Source organism: Phyllostomus discolor, chromosome 9 (assembly GCF_004126475.2).
Source record: "Phyllostomus discolor isolate MPI-MPIP mPhyDis1 chromosome 9, mPhyDis1.pri.v3, whole genome shotgun sequence".
Lineage (NCBI taxonomy): Eukaryota > Metazoa > Chordata > Mammalia > Chiroptera > Phyllostomidae > Phyllostomus > Phyllostomus discolor.
The window spans coordinates 87,801,293-87,812,783 of record NC_040911.2 but is presented as its reverse complement, the minus strand read 5'-3'; positions in this window follow the sequence as shown (position 1 = coordinate 87,812,783).

Here is an 11,491-nt window from a genome sequence, read left to right as displayed (position 1 = left end):
CCCTTCCCACTGTCCCCAGTCAGGGTGGCTGAGCAGGGGCTTCACAGCTTGCGGGGCCCGTGTGCATGCCTGCGCGCATGTGGGTGTCTGTGCGGCTCCAGGCGGGTGTCCCCGTGCATGACGTGTGCGCACGCCTGGTGCATGTGAGCAGTTTGGATGTGGGTGCTGCTGTGTCTATCCCGTAGCATGTGAGAGACATGGATGAGCTGAGAGGGGGGCAGGTGTGAGAGAGTTCCGGTGTGTACTCCTTCCTCCCTCCTCGTAAGGGTAGGTGCACAAGCCTTCAGTGTCCCATGGCCTTGGGCCCCCCAAAAGCTGCTGTCCCTCAGGTATTGCCTCATCTTGCCAGTCTGAACCCAGACCCCCCCCCACACACACACACTCATCGCTTTCCCCGACTCTAACACTCACTTGGTGGCTGGACGCACCAGTCAGACCATTGTAGGAACCTTCTGGGTTAGATTAGGGTCTCACATTGGCCTTGGCCTTGACCCATAAAGGACCAGGGAAGCCCCTGAAAAAAGGCATCTGGGAACACCTAATAAGGGGTTAATATTCAAAGTATATAAAGAACTCATACAACTTAACACCAAAAACAAAAAACCAACCCACCAAACAATCCGATTGGAAAATGGGCAGATGATCTGAACAGACACGTCTCCAAGCAGGACACACAGATGGCCAGCAGACACATGTAACGATGCTCCGAGTCACTAATCACTGGGGAAACGCAAATTAAAACCACGATGAGATGTCACCGCACACCTGTCAGAATGGCCATCGTTAATAAACCAACAAATAACAAGTGTTGGTGAGGATGTGGAAACAAGGGAACCCCTGTGCACTGTTGGCGAGACTGTAAATTGGTGCAGCCAGTGTGGACAACGGTATGGAGTTGCCACAGAAAATTAGAAATAGATCTGCCATATAATCCAGCAATTCCACCTCTGCATATTTACCCAAAGAACCCAAAAGCACTAATTGAAAAAGATAGATGCACCCCTATGTTCACTGCAGCATTATTTATAATAGCCAAGATGTGAAAGCCACCTAGATATCCATCAATAAATAAATGGATAAAAATGATGTGGAATATTACTCAGCCATAAACAAGAAGACAATCTTGCCATTTGTGACAACATGGATGGACCTAGAGGGTATTATGCTAAGTGAAATAAGTCGGAGAAAAATAAATACTGTGTGATCTCACATGTGGAATCTAAAAACAAAATTCCCAGTCAGGGAATGTGCCTGGGTAACAGGTCAGGTCCCCAGTAGGGGGCGCACTAGAGGCAACCAATTGCACACACTGATGTTTCTCTCTCTCTCTTTCTCCCTCCCTTCCCCTCTCTCTCTGAAAATATTTAAAAACCAAGCAGCCACACAAATAAACAAAACAAAATAGAAAGAGACTCACAGGTATAGAAAACAAGCTGACAGTTGCCGAAGGGGAATGAATGGAGGAATGAGAATTAAAAAATAAAAAGGCAGCTGGGTCCCAGGGTTCCTGGTTCTGAGCCCAGCCGTGTGCTTATAAACAACTCGCTTTCATCCTTGAGACTCCACTCCCCATCCCCTGCCCTGAATCAGGTCTGCTAATGCCCGTGTTTCCCCATTTGCCATAGGGCATGGTTGGGAAGCAAGTCCTAGAACAAAGATTTGTGGTCTAAGAACCGGAAGGGAACTGCACAGCGACCTGGTGAATCACTCCCTGGTGGACGTCTGTGTTAGCCCCATTAAATCGTGTTAGCCTGTGTTCTCCTGGGTTGGCCAAAAAGTCTGTTTAGTTTTTTCCCATAAAATGAAAGACATTTTTCATTTTCACCAACAACTGTATTGATTTGGGTATTTTGAGTGTGTTGGCTGTCTCCCGAGTGGTCTGACATTGGTTGTTCTCAGTTCGTGTCTCGGTTTGATCACTCTCAACTTCAACTGCTCTGCCCAGCTGGGGAGCAGTGAGCAGTGAGAAATCTCTAGCATGAAACTTCTCAAACCATTTTTGACATATTACATCAGTCACAGCACCTTCTGTATATACTACACAAATCTTTTTTTTTGTGCATTTCAGTTGTATTTTAACCTTTTTGAAATAATAAAGTGTAATATGCCCAAAATGTTGCATATTTTCTTCAATCTTCAATATTAAAATGGCTACACAAAAATTCACCAATTTTGATGTTTTTTTTTTTAATGTACACTGATAGGACAGCTGTCACAAGACAATTTCTAACAAAATTGCTTAGAATAAAGTTAAAGGCAACTTTATTAAGCACTACTAGAGCCACCAAATGAACTTTTTGGCCAATCCAATACTTGCATACTTCTGGGAATGGAGGACTTACTACTGTCTTTCTTTTTTTTTTAAGATTTTATTTATTTATTTTTAGAGAGGGAAGGGGGAGGGGGGGGAGAGAGAGAGAGAGAGAGAGAGAGAGAGAGAGGGAGAGAAACATCAATGTGTGGTTGCTGGGGGTCACAGCCCGCAACCCAGGAATGTACCCTGGCTGGGAATCGAACCTAGGACACTTTGGTACCCAGCCCATGCTCAATCCACTGAGCTACTCCAGCCAGGGCTAGGACTCACTACTTTCAAAGAGCTTACTCCATTCTGAGCAACTTTACTGTAAGCTGTACCTCAAGCTGAGGTTTTAGAGCTGCCTCTCCTGGCTTCACCTGACTAGTCTCAGCCCTGCCCTCTGGGGCCCATGAGGCTCAACCTTGATCATTTCTGCTGAGGAGGGGAGGAAGTCAGCACGAAGCCTAACAGGAAGGGACCCTTCAGCCAAATGGCTGTTTCTGAGGCCAGGTGAAGAAGGGTCAGAAATCCTCAGAGAACCCAAGCTGAGCAGACACAGGGAGGCCGACGTACAACCCTTCTGCTGGGGGCCAATCTCAAGGCTGAGGATATGAGAGTCCCCAGGTCAAGAACGCAGGGTGAGGCCACCAATGCCCAAGGGACGCTTGGGAGTGACTGCCCTGGCTGGGCTCGGGTCAGGGTCTTGGGGACAGCTCTGGGCTCTGGGAGATTTGGAAACTACGGCCTGTGGGGAAGGGGATGCACACATAGAGAACAGGTGACAGGAGGGGCTGGGACTCCCTCCACAGCCACCAGGACTGCCACCAGGATGAACCATGATGTGGGCACAGAGGGGGCTTGATGAGCACTGCTGTTAGGGTCTATTCGTCCATTCACTCTGCCCCTTTTTGCCAGGCCCAGGGCTGAGGGCTGGTGCCGGGAGATGAAGCAGACACAGCCCCCAACTCCTACCCCACCCCCTGCCCTGCAGTGACCAGATGAAGGGGGGACAGACTTAGCCCTGGCGTGTCATTGCCCAGCCCCCTACCCTGCAAGGACTGGGTGCTATGGCTTCACAGGAGCCCGGGGCAGAGCCAGTACCACTGTCTTACAGAGGAGAAAAGTGAGCCCTGGAGAAGTTCCGGGACTTGTTCAAGGCACCAGGGTGCAGGGTCCAGACTCCCAACACACTTGCAAAGCTGCGGCTTTCTGGGGAACCAGCACAGGAGCTCAGGCCCTGCACGCAGCCCTGGGGCTTGGGCCAGAGGTGAGGCTGCCAGGACACCCTCCACTCCAGCGGCCTCCACCCCACAGGGCCCGGGCTTGAGGCTGGACACAGGACAGCTGGGACACCAGCCCTGACACGAACATGTTAGGTGACCTCAGATACAGCCTTTGTCCTCTGTGGGTCTGCCTCCCCACCACCCGAAGATGAGGGTTTGAACAGGATCAGCAAAGACAAACAGGCTTTCTCTCCTTGGCCAGCTGCCCACAAAGGACAGAGGTTGCCTGGGGCGCCATACTGAGAAGGAAAGTGGGCATGACCATTTGGTTGTGTCTGTCCCAGGTGAGGGACAGGAGCGGAAGCCTGTGTGCCAGGACACACCTGCCTGGAAGACAAAATCACTAGTCATGGCATTCCCCACCTCCATCTCCCCTTCCCCCAAGCACCCTAGTTCTGTGAGCTCATGAGCCTGAAAGCCTTCTCCAGGACCCCTCGGGGGTCCGGAATCCAGGTGTTTCTTCTTCCTAGCCAAATGCGTCAGCTGGGTAAGGTGGTGATAAGAGCTCGCACCTGCGGCTCAATAAGACCTCGGCTCTGGGCCCAGCAGCTCCCTCGCCGAGTTACTGCGGGATGTTGGCCATTTACTCGGCCTCAGCTGGCCTCGGTGTCCTCACCTGGGACCCTGGACGAGAGGCCTCCACCTGCTCCCTCGAGGCTCTCACACAAACCCCTACTCTGCCCATATTCGCCTTTGAAACACACTCCAGGGTGAACGGGTGTGGGGGCGGGGCCCATTAGGGTCTACCGACATCCTCCTGTAATCCAGGCCGGTCGTCTCTCCCTCCCGCGGTGGGCAGACGCCCCCGTGGGCCAGACACGGGCCCCCAGCCGCACGAGCACGTAGTACAGCAGAGAAGCTGCCATCCACTGGCTTGTGAGTGTGTTTTTGGTTGGCTTGCAGTGTTGTTTTTTAAAAAATTCTGAATTTGTTGCCAACACTTAAAAATAGAGAAGTTTTACATAAAAATCCAGATTTCCAGCTTCTCTGGAAAAACTGGAAGCTCTGACCAGGCTGCTGTGAGCAGGCTGCTGTGAGCAGGCGCGCTCTGCCCACTCAGCCCCTGCGGGCATCTGGGCTTGCCCCTGGGAGCCAGGCTGCTCTGGCTGTCACAGCGCAACACTGGGACCCCTGGAAAAGTCCCCAACTTCTCTGGGCCGCCTTGCTCGCGGGCACAGCGGGGGCTCCCACAGTACCTCCTCCACGTGGAAGCTGCAAGGCTTCCAAGAGCAAATGGACGTAAAGCTACTGCAATGGTTTAACCCGCCTCCTGGTGCACGGCAGCCACAGTCACGGCCACCACCACCACCCTCTCCCGACAGAGGCCAAGAAGTCAGGGGCAGCAACAGCAGGGCTCGATGCCCTCCGAGGTCCATCCTGGCCCCTCCCTCAGCTGCACACTCACTGAGGGGTGGCAGCAAGCCCGTCTGGGTGGTGCATCCCGAACCAGCAAATCAACAGCCCCTCGGCGCTCCGATGCCATGCCTGAGGCCCACAGCCCCATGCAGGGTGCTGGCCAGTGAGGCCAAGCTTCTTTCTTTCCTTTGGTCCTCGAACCGTTCACCATGTGGCCTTGGACAAGATCCTTCTCTCTCCTGGAATCTCAGCTTCACCAACTGCAGGATGAGTCTGTGGTCTCTAAGGCTCCTTTGAACTTGGACATCTTAGGAGTTTCGCAGATGAACAGGCAACGAAGGCCACAGCCTCATGCTGGGGGAACGGGTTAATCAGGAGTCTTTTGACTACAAGGGCAGAAACCTGTGGCAGGGGGTTTAAAGGAAAAGTACAGTATTTGTCTTTGTGTCACTCGCTTATTTCACTCAGCATAACATCCTCGTGGTTCATCCGTGATGCCACATATTGCAGGGTGTCTTCTTTTTTTAAAGCTGGTGATATTCCACTGGATGGGAAGACCAGGTTCTCTTTGTCCACCCAGCTGTCAGTGAACACATTGGTTGTTTCCCCATCTGGGCTATTGTACACACTACGAGGTACGTAAACTAGTCAGAGCCACAGAGTCAGAGAATGGAATGACACTTCCCGGTGGCTATCCCCTCCCGGGGAAGGGAAAACAAGGACTTACTAATCAATGGACACAGAGCTTCAGTTAAGCCAGGTGAATAAATTCTAGAGATCTGATGTATAATATTGTACCTGCAGTCAACGCTGCTGTATTGTACACTTCAAGTCTGGTGAAAGGGTAGATCTCATGTTAAATGTTCTTAACACAATAAAATAAAGTCTAAAAAATAAAAAAGTATGGTATTGGCTCATGAAGGGGGAAGTCTGGGGATTGTGGTGTGGACTGTAGGTAGGGCTGGATCCAGGTGCTCCAGGGATGTTGGCTTTCTCTAGCTCTCAGCTCAGCTTCCTTTTGTGTTGGTCTCATCCTCCTCTGTGGTATAAGGATTTTTTTTATGGGAACAATAAGCCTTATTAGGTCCTACTGAGAGTCTTCTAGCATCGAAATTCCAAAAGCAAGTGGTATCTTTCGTATCTTCTAAGAGGCAGCATCCAGAGAAGATGTCAAATAGCCTAGCTGGAGTTGTGTCTATCCATGTAGGTGGAAGGGGGGTGAGGTAATATGATGTCCTACCCAAAGTGACAAGGAGTGGAAAAGCAAAGGAGGCCTGACAGCAGAAGAGAGACGAACAGGAGTGACTTGTGCAGTCTACGGTGACAGCAGCCAGTGCCAGGGCTTCCTAGACCGGAAAGGGGATCTTCCCATCAAGAAGGCATTTACGCACATAGCCCATGCTTGGAGCGAGGTGGTACAGAATCATGAGCAAATGATTTTGGCCCCCAAGAAGCAACAGGAAATGCACTGTTCGCCACCAGACTGCGACACCAATGGACAGCTGTGTGTCTGGTTCTGGCTGTAAAAGCCACAGGGACCTGGAAGCTTGTGGGAAGGCTTTGAGGTCTGAGGGAAGGACAAGGATGGAGGCATGAGAGGGTGTGTGGGGACTCACAGTCTGGAGAGGAAAGATGGAGAGCGAATGTGAAAGGCAGGAGTGGGGACAGATAGAGAGGGGCTGGGGAAATGTGGTGTGGACTGTGGCAGAACACACAGTTAAACAAATGTAACAACACACTGTGGAAGAGTGGAACGAGACAGAGGTGAATATAGATTCCATCCTGATACAGGAATGGACTTTTAAGAATGAAAGCAATGAGAATAAATCACATCAAGAAGAAGCTCAACATATTTGACACACACACAAAAGAAAGCATACATTTCAAAAACACAATAAAATTAAAAGGCAAGTTGGAGGAAATATTCCTAATATTAAGATATATTATGATAAGATAAATGCATATTTACAAAAATACAAAGATCCAACAGAAAAATAAGCAGAGGATATAAATGAATGTCTAAAACACAAATGAACAGTGAATGGTGTATCCTTCTTCATTTAAAATGTGCCATGGAGAGCCCTGGCTGGTGTGGCTCAATGGATTGAGTGCCAGCCTATGAACAGAAAGGTCACAGGTTCGATTCCCAGTCAGGGCACATGCCTGGGTTGCGGGACAGGTCCCCCATGGAGGGCATGCGAGAGGCAGCTGATCAATGTATTTCTCTCCCTCTCTTCCTCCCTCCCTTGACCTCTCTCTAAAAATAAATACATAAAATGTACTCTGGAGACCCTCATTCTGTTGCTAGACTTAGAATAAAATAGCTCAGTTGAGGGTATAGGTATTAAAGCAGCCTCTCAGGGGCCCCACATCTGGCAGCACTTTTGCTAAAGCAAATGCCTTTGCAAACTCCACTCAGGTGTACCGGAGAGCAGAAGGAGCCTCTTTCTGGACCAGATGCTTCTCCCCCTCCTCCCACACCCTGGTGCCACCTCACCCCAGCCTGGTTGGCCCAGTGTGCCCACAGGCCAGATATGAACACAAAGAGTCTGGGAGGAACCATTAGCGAGCTGTCACAAACCAAGAGGCCAGTGGGGCCTGCCCACCACCCTTGTAAGTGGCTGACATTGCCAGTTGTCAGCTGGAAGCCCGGATCCCCTGGCAATTATCACAGATTATGTAACTCTCCTTGTTAAGGAGAGCTGCACCGTGGCGGAACAGTGCCGAACTCAGACAGGTGGGCTGAAATTCTGGCTCGGAGACCCGCCAGCCTGCGCTCCACCTCTCTGTGCTTGATTTCCTCGTCTGCATGACGAGGAATGATAACACCTTCCCTGGATACCTGCGTTCCTCATGAATAAGCGGAGGGAAGGACCACAAGTGCCCAGCAGCGAGAAGGGAGGCTGCGCAGCGCATGCTAGCTCAGGGTAATCACCCGAGGTCCATGCAAGTTCCGTGGGGGCGTGGGTGCATGAATGACTCTGGGCCAGGACAAATCAGAAACCACCGAGGCTTCACACATCCTCAACTCCCTCTCGGTCGTGAGAACACCTGAACATCAAACAGGACCTTCCTCATGGCCACTGGCAGCAAGGACGCCCACACGGGTGCAGTGCAGAGGGCGCGAGCACGGCCTGTCACAGCCTTCTGCCTCGCCCACACTTCCAAACAGAGCCCTCTCACGTCCCCACACCCAAAACTTTTGGGACAGCCTTCCCAATTCTCCGTTATTGCCCCACCTACCCGAATGCAAATTTGGGGACAGGAAAGGCTCAGAGATTCCATGATTGGCCAGCAGAGAGGGGACTCCTGAGGTAGGGGAGGGGACCCCAAGAGTCAGTATTCTGTTCAGATTCTGAGGCCTCAGAGAAGTAGGGGTCACCAGGCTAGAAGGGCCCTCGACAGACACCCAGCCCACCCCTCACCTGACTCACGAACACAGCCCCAGTGTGCGCACCTGCTATGGCTCTCACCGGGGTCATGGCGCTAGTCCCCTCCCTGGGCCCCTTGCTCCCACCTGTTCCCGGGCAGTCTGCATCCGCCGCAGCAGCCTGTGATCCTGTTAAAATGGGAGTCAGACCACGTCACTCTCCTGCTTAAAGCCCTCTAATGGGTCCCCATTTCCCCGAGTAAAATAGTGTTCTTACCACAGCCCCTAAACCCTGGGTAATCTGGTCCCTCTGTACCCTCCCGGATGTCCTCTCCCACCCTCCTCCCCTCCAGCCATCCACTCGTAGCACACTGACCCCCTGGTGTTCCTCCAACCCTCCAGACGCGCTCCTGCCCCAAGGCCTTTGCACCCACCGTTCATTCTGCCTGGAACATTGATCTCCTGGATGCCCACACAGCTCACTGCCCACCTCCTTCAAACCTTTGCTCAGATGCTGCGACATTTAAATTGCAACATCTCCCCTCACCCTGCCAGAACTCTCTGTTTCCCTTATCCTACTCCATTTTTCCAGAGCATTTCTTAGAGTTAACACACTCTACAATCTGCTTGTTAAGCTATTGTCTGCCCCGCCCCCTAGAGAGCAAGCTCACAGGGGCAGGTGCCCAGTAAGGACTGGCCGGGTAAAGAGGGAACGCAGCAGCCGACCTCTGCCTCCCTGCCACTCACCCCGAGGGTCCCAACTCTGCCCCAAAGGAGGCAGAGACCTCTTCTCCCCTAGCGCTCTGCCTCTCTGCTTTCTGGTGAAGGTCCTGCGTTCTTCTCCCACGGCTTCTCACACGACAGCTCCCTCTCCTCAAGACGTAGCTCCATCTGTCAGTACCTCCCTACAGGCGTTCAGCCCAGACTCGAGGCAGGTAAAACTGTTTGGAGGGTGACAGGAGGAAAGTGGAGCAACATGGGGCGGGAAGGAGCAAGGCAAAACTCCAGGGACGAGAGGCCTGCGGAGTTCCCTCTGCATAGGCCGCCTGACACTGGTCCGCTCCATCGAGGAGCCTGTTCTGCTCCTACTGTCCTCCCACCGAGCACCACTTTACTGACAGCCCGACAACCCCCAGGATCCCTGTGTTCCAGAGAGATCTGGTGAGGTGAGCACCAGATCCAGGACACAGGGCAGAAGGCTCGGCAGGTGGGGGAGGGGCTGGAACGCCCCTCCCCCTGCAGCAGGGAACACGTGACAGGAATCCAGCTCACATCCCACCATCCCAGGAGGGAGGCCAGCCCACAGCAGGAGCCCAGAGTTGGGAGGAGAAGGAGTCCAGTCCGGACACAGAAAGGTCTAGAAGGGTTTTAATGAAAACAGCCTGCTTGGGCCACATGTGGTGAACTCTGAGGTAGGGCGGGCTGTGGTCAGCAGGGGACTGAAGAGGGTTCTGCAGAATCACGGGACCATATCGCCCCCAGGATCAGCAGGTGGTTCAGGTGAGCTTCCCCGGACCTGGCAGACCCAGTGACGGCCTCGCCCACTGCGCACACTCCGCATTTCCAGCCCCCATCTCAGTGTGGGGCAGCATCTCGGTCCAGCCAAAGTCTGATTGGTTGGGGAGACCACTGTGTCGCAACGCTCTGAGAATATGAAATAATATTTACAAGGGGACGATGTTGGGAAAACAATTACCAGCGGTAAGAGGCAATCTGTGGCGGGGATCTCCTCCACTGCTCAAGTGGTGAGAAATTAGACAGAACGGGGCTCAGAGCAGCGAGCATTTGTCACGGGGACAGCCGGAGGGGTTGGAAAGTCACCACCTCTGCTGATTCTGTTAATAGGATAAAGCAGCCTTGCCAATAAGAGCCAGACCCCAGGAGGCCTGCATTTGCAGGGATTTCAAAATCAGGCCAGGTCCTGCCAATAGCTTCACTTTTAGATGTGTTAGAACTGCATGCAAGGAGGGAGCTTAGGGATCAGCCACGCCACTGGTTCTCAGCCTGGGAGGGTTCTGTCTTCCCAAAATACTGCAAGTATTAAGCAATAATTAATTTGTTTTCACATTTCCTATTCATCAAAGACAGGCAGAGGGCTGCCAGCTGGGACAAGCAGGAGAAGACACAGGGTTGATGTTACTCCTGTCTCAATCAAGACACCTATTTTTTTTTGACAGCCCAGACACATTATCTGGTGTAAATGTGGTTTCCCCTTTGAAAACCTTTAAAATAACACAGGGGTCCACTTTTATTTTTAGGTTTTATTTATTTTTAGAGAGAGGGTAAGGAAGGGAGAAAAAGAGGAAGAGAAACATTGGCTGCCTCTTGCATGCTGCCAAGCAGGGACCCAGCCTGCAACCCAGGCATGTGCCCTGACTGGGAATCGAAAAGGTGACTACGGTTTGCAGGCCAGCACTCAGTCCACTGAGCCACACCAGCCAGGGCACGGGCCCACCTTTAAATGCCTGAGGAAGCCTGTCAGAAACCCCCAATCCAAGCACACTCTTATTTTACAGAAGCAGATGGAAGCCCAGAGAACATAAGCAGCTTGCCCCAGGTCGTTGGCAGGGTCAAGGAGAGATCTGGGCAAGCAGGGCCTGCGCAGGGAAGGAGGGAGTCCCAGCAGTGTATGCAGTGGCTGGGCACTCTTGTCCCCCCATCCTCACCTGCTGTGGGACCCTGGAAAAGGGACCGAAGCTCCGAGCCCAGCTCCATACCAGTAAAGTGGGGTACCAGGACTTACCACGTTACCACGAGGATTAGTGAGGTAAGAGAACAGAACACTTAGTCAACAGCAGTGACGTTTCCTTAACCTGTCTGTGTGTGTGGTGCTGGCGGGGAGTGGCCTCTGCAGACCTGAGATCAGCAAGCTTGGAGAACAAGGTCACATGACCCAGCACTTGACAAGGCCAGTGGGAGGCAGACTCTGTCCCAGCTGAGCCCTGGGTACTGGACTGCCATGCCCGCCACTGCTAGGCAGTTACTCAAAGCCGAGGGAGTCTCAGAACCCAGGCTGTACCCAGCCTCTCTACCTCCCACCCCTACAGGGTGGGACTTGTGAGTGTGCACTTTTAAAAATTATTGATATATAATTTAAATACCATAAAATTCACCACTTTAAAGTGTACATACTTTAGTGGTTTTCAGTATATGCATGAGGCTATGCAACCATGCTCCTAACTCCAG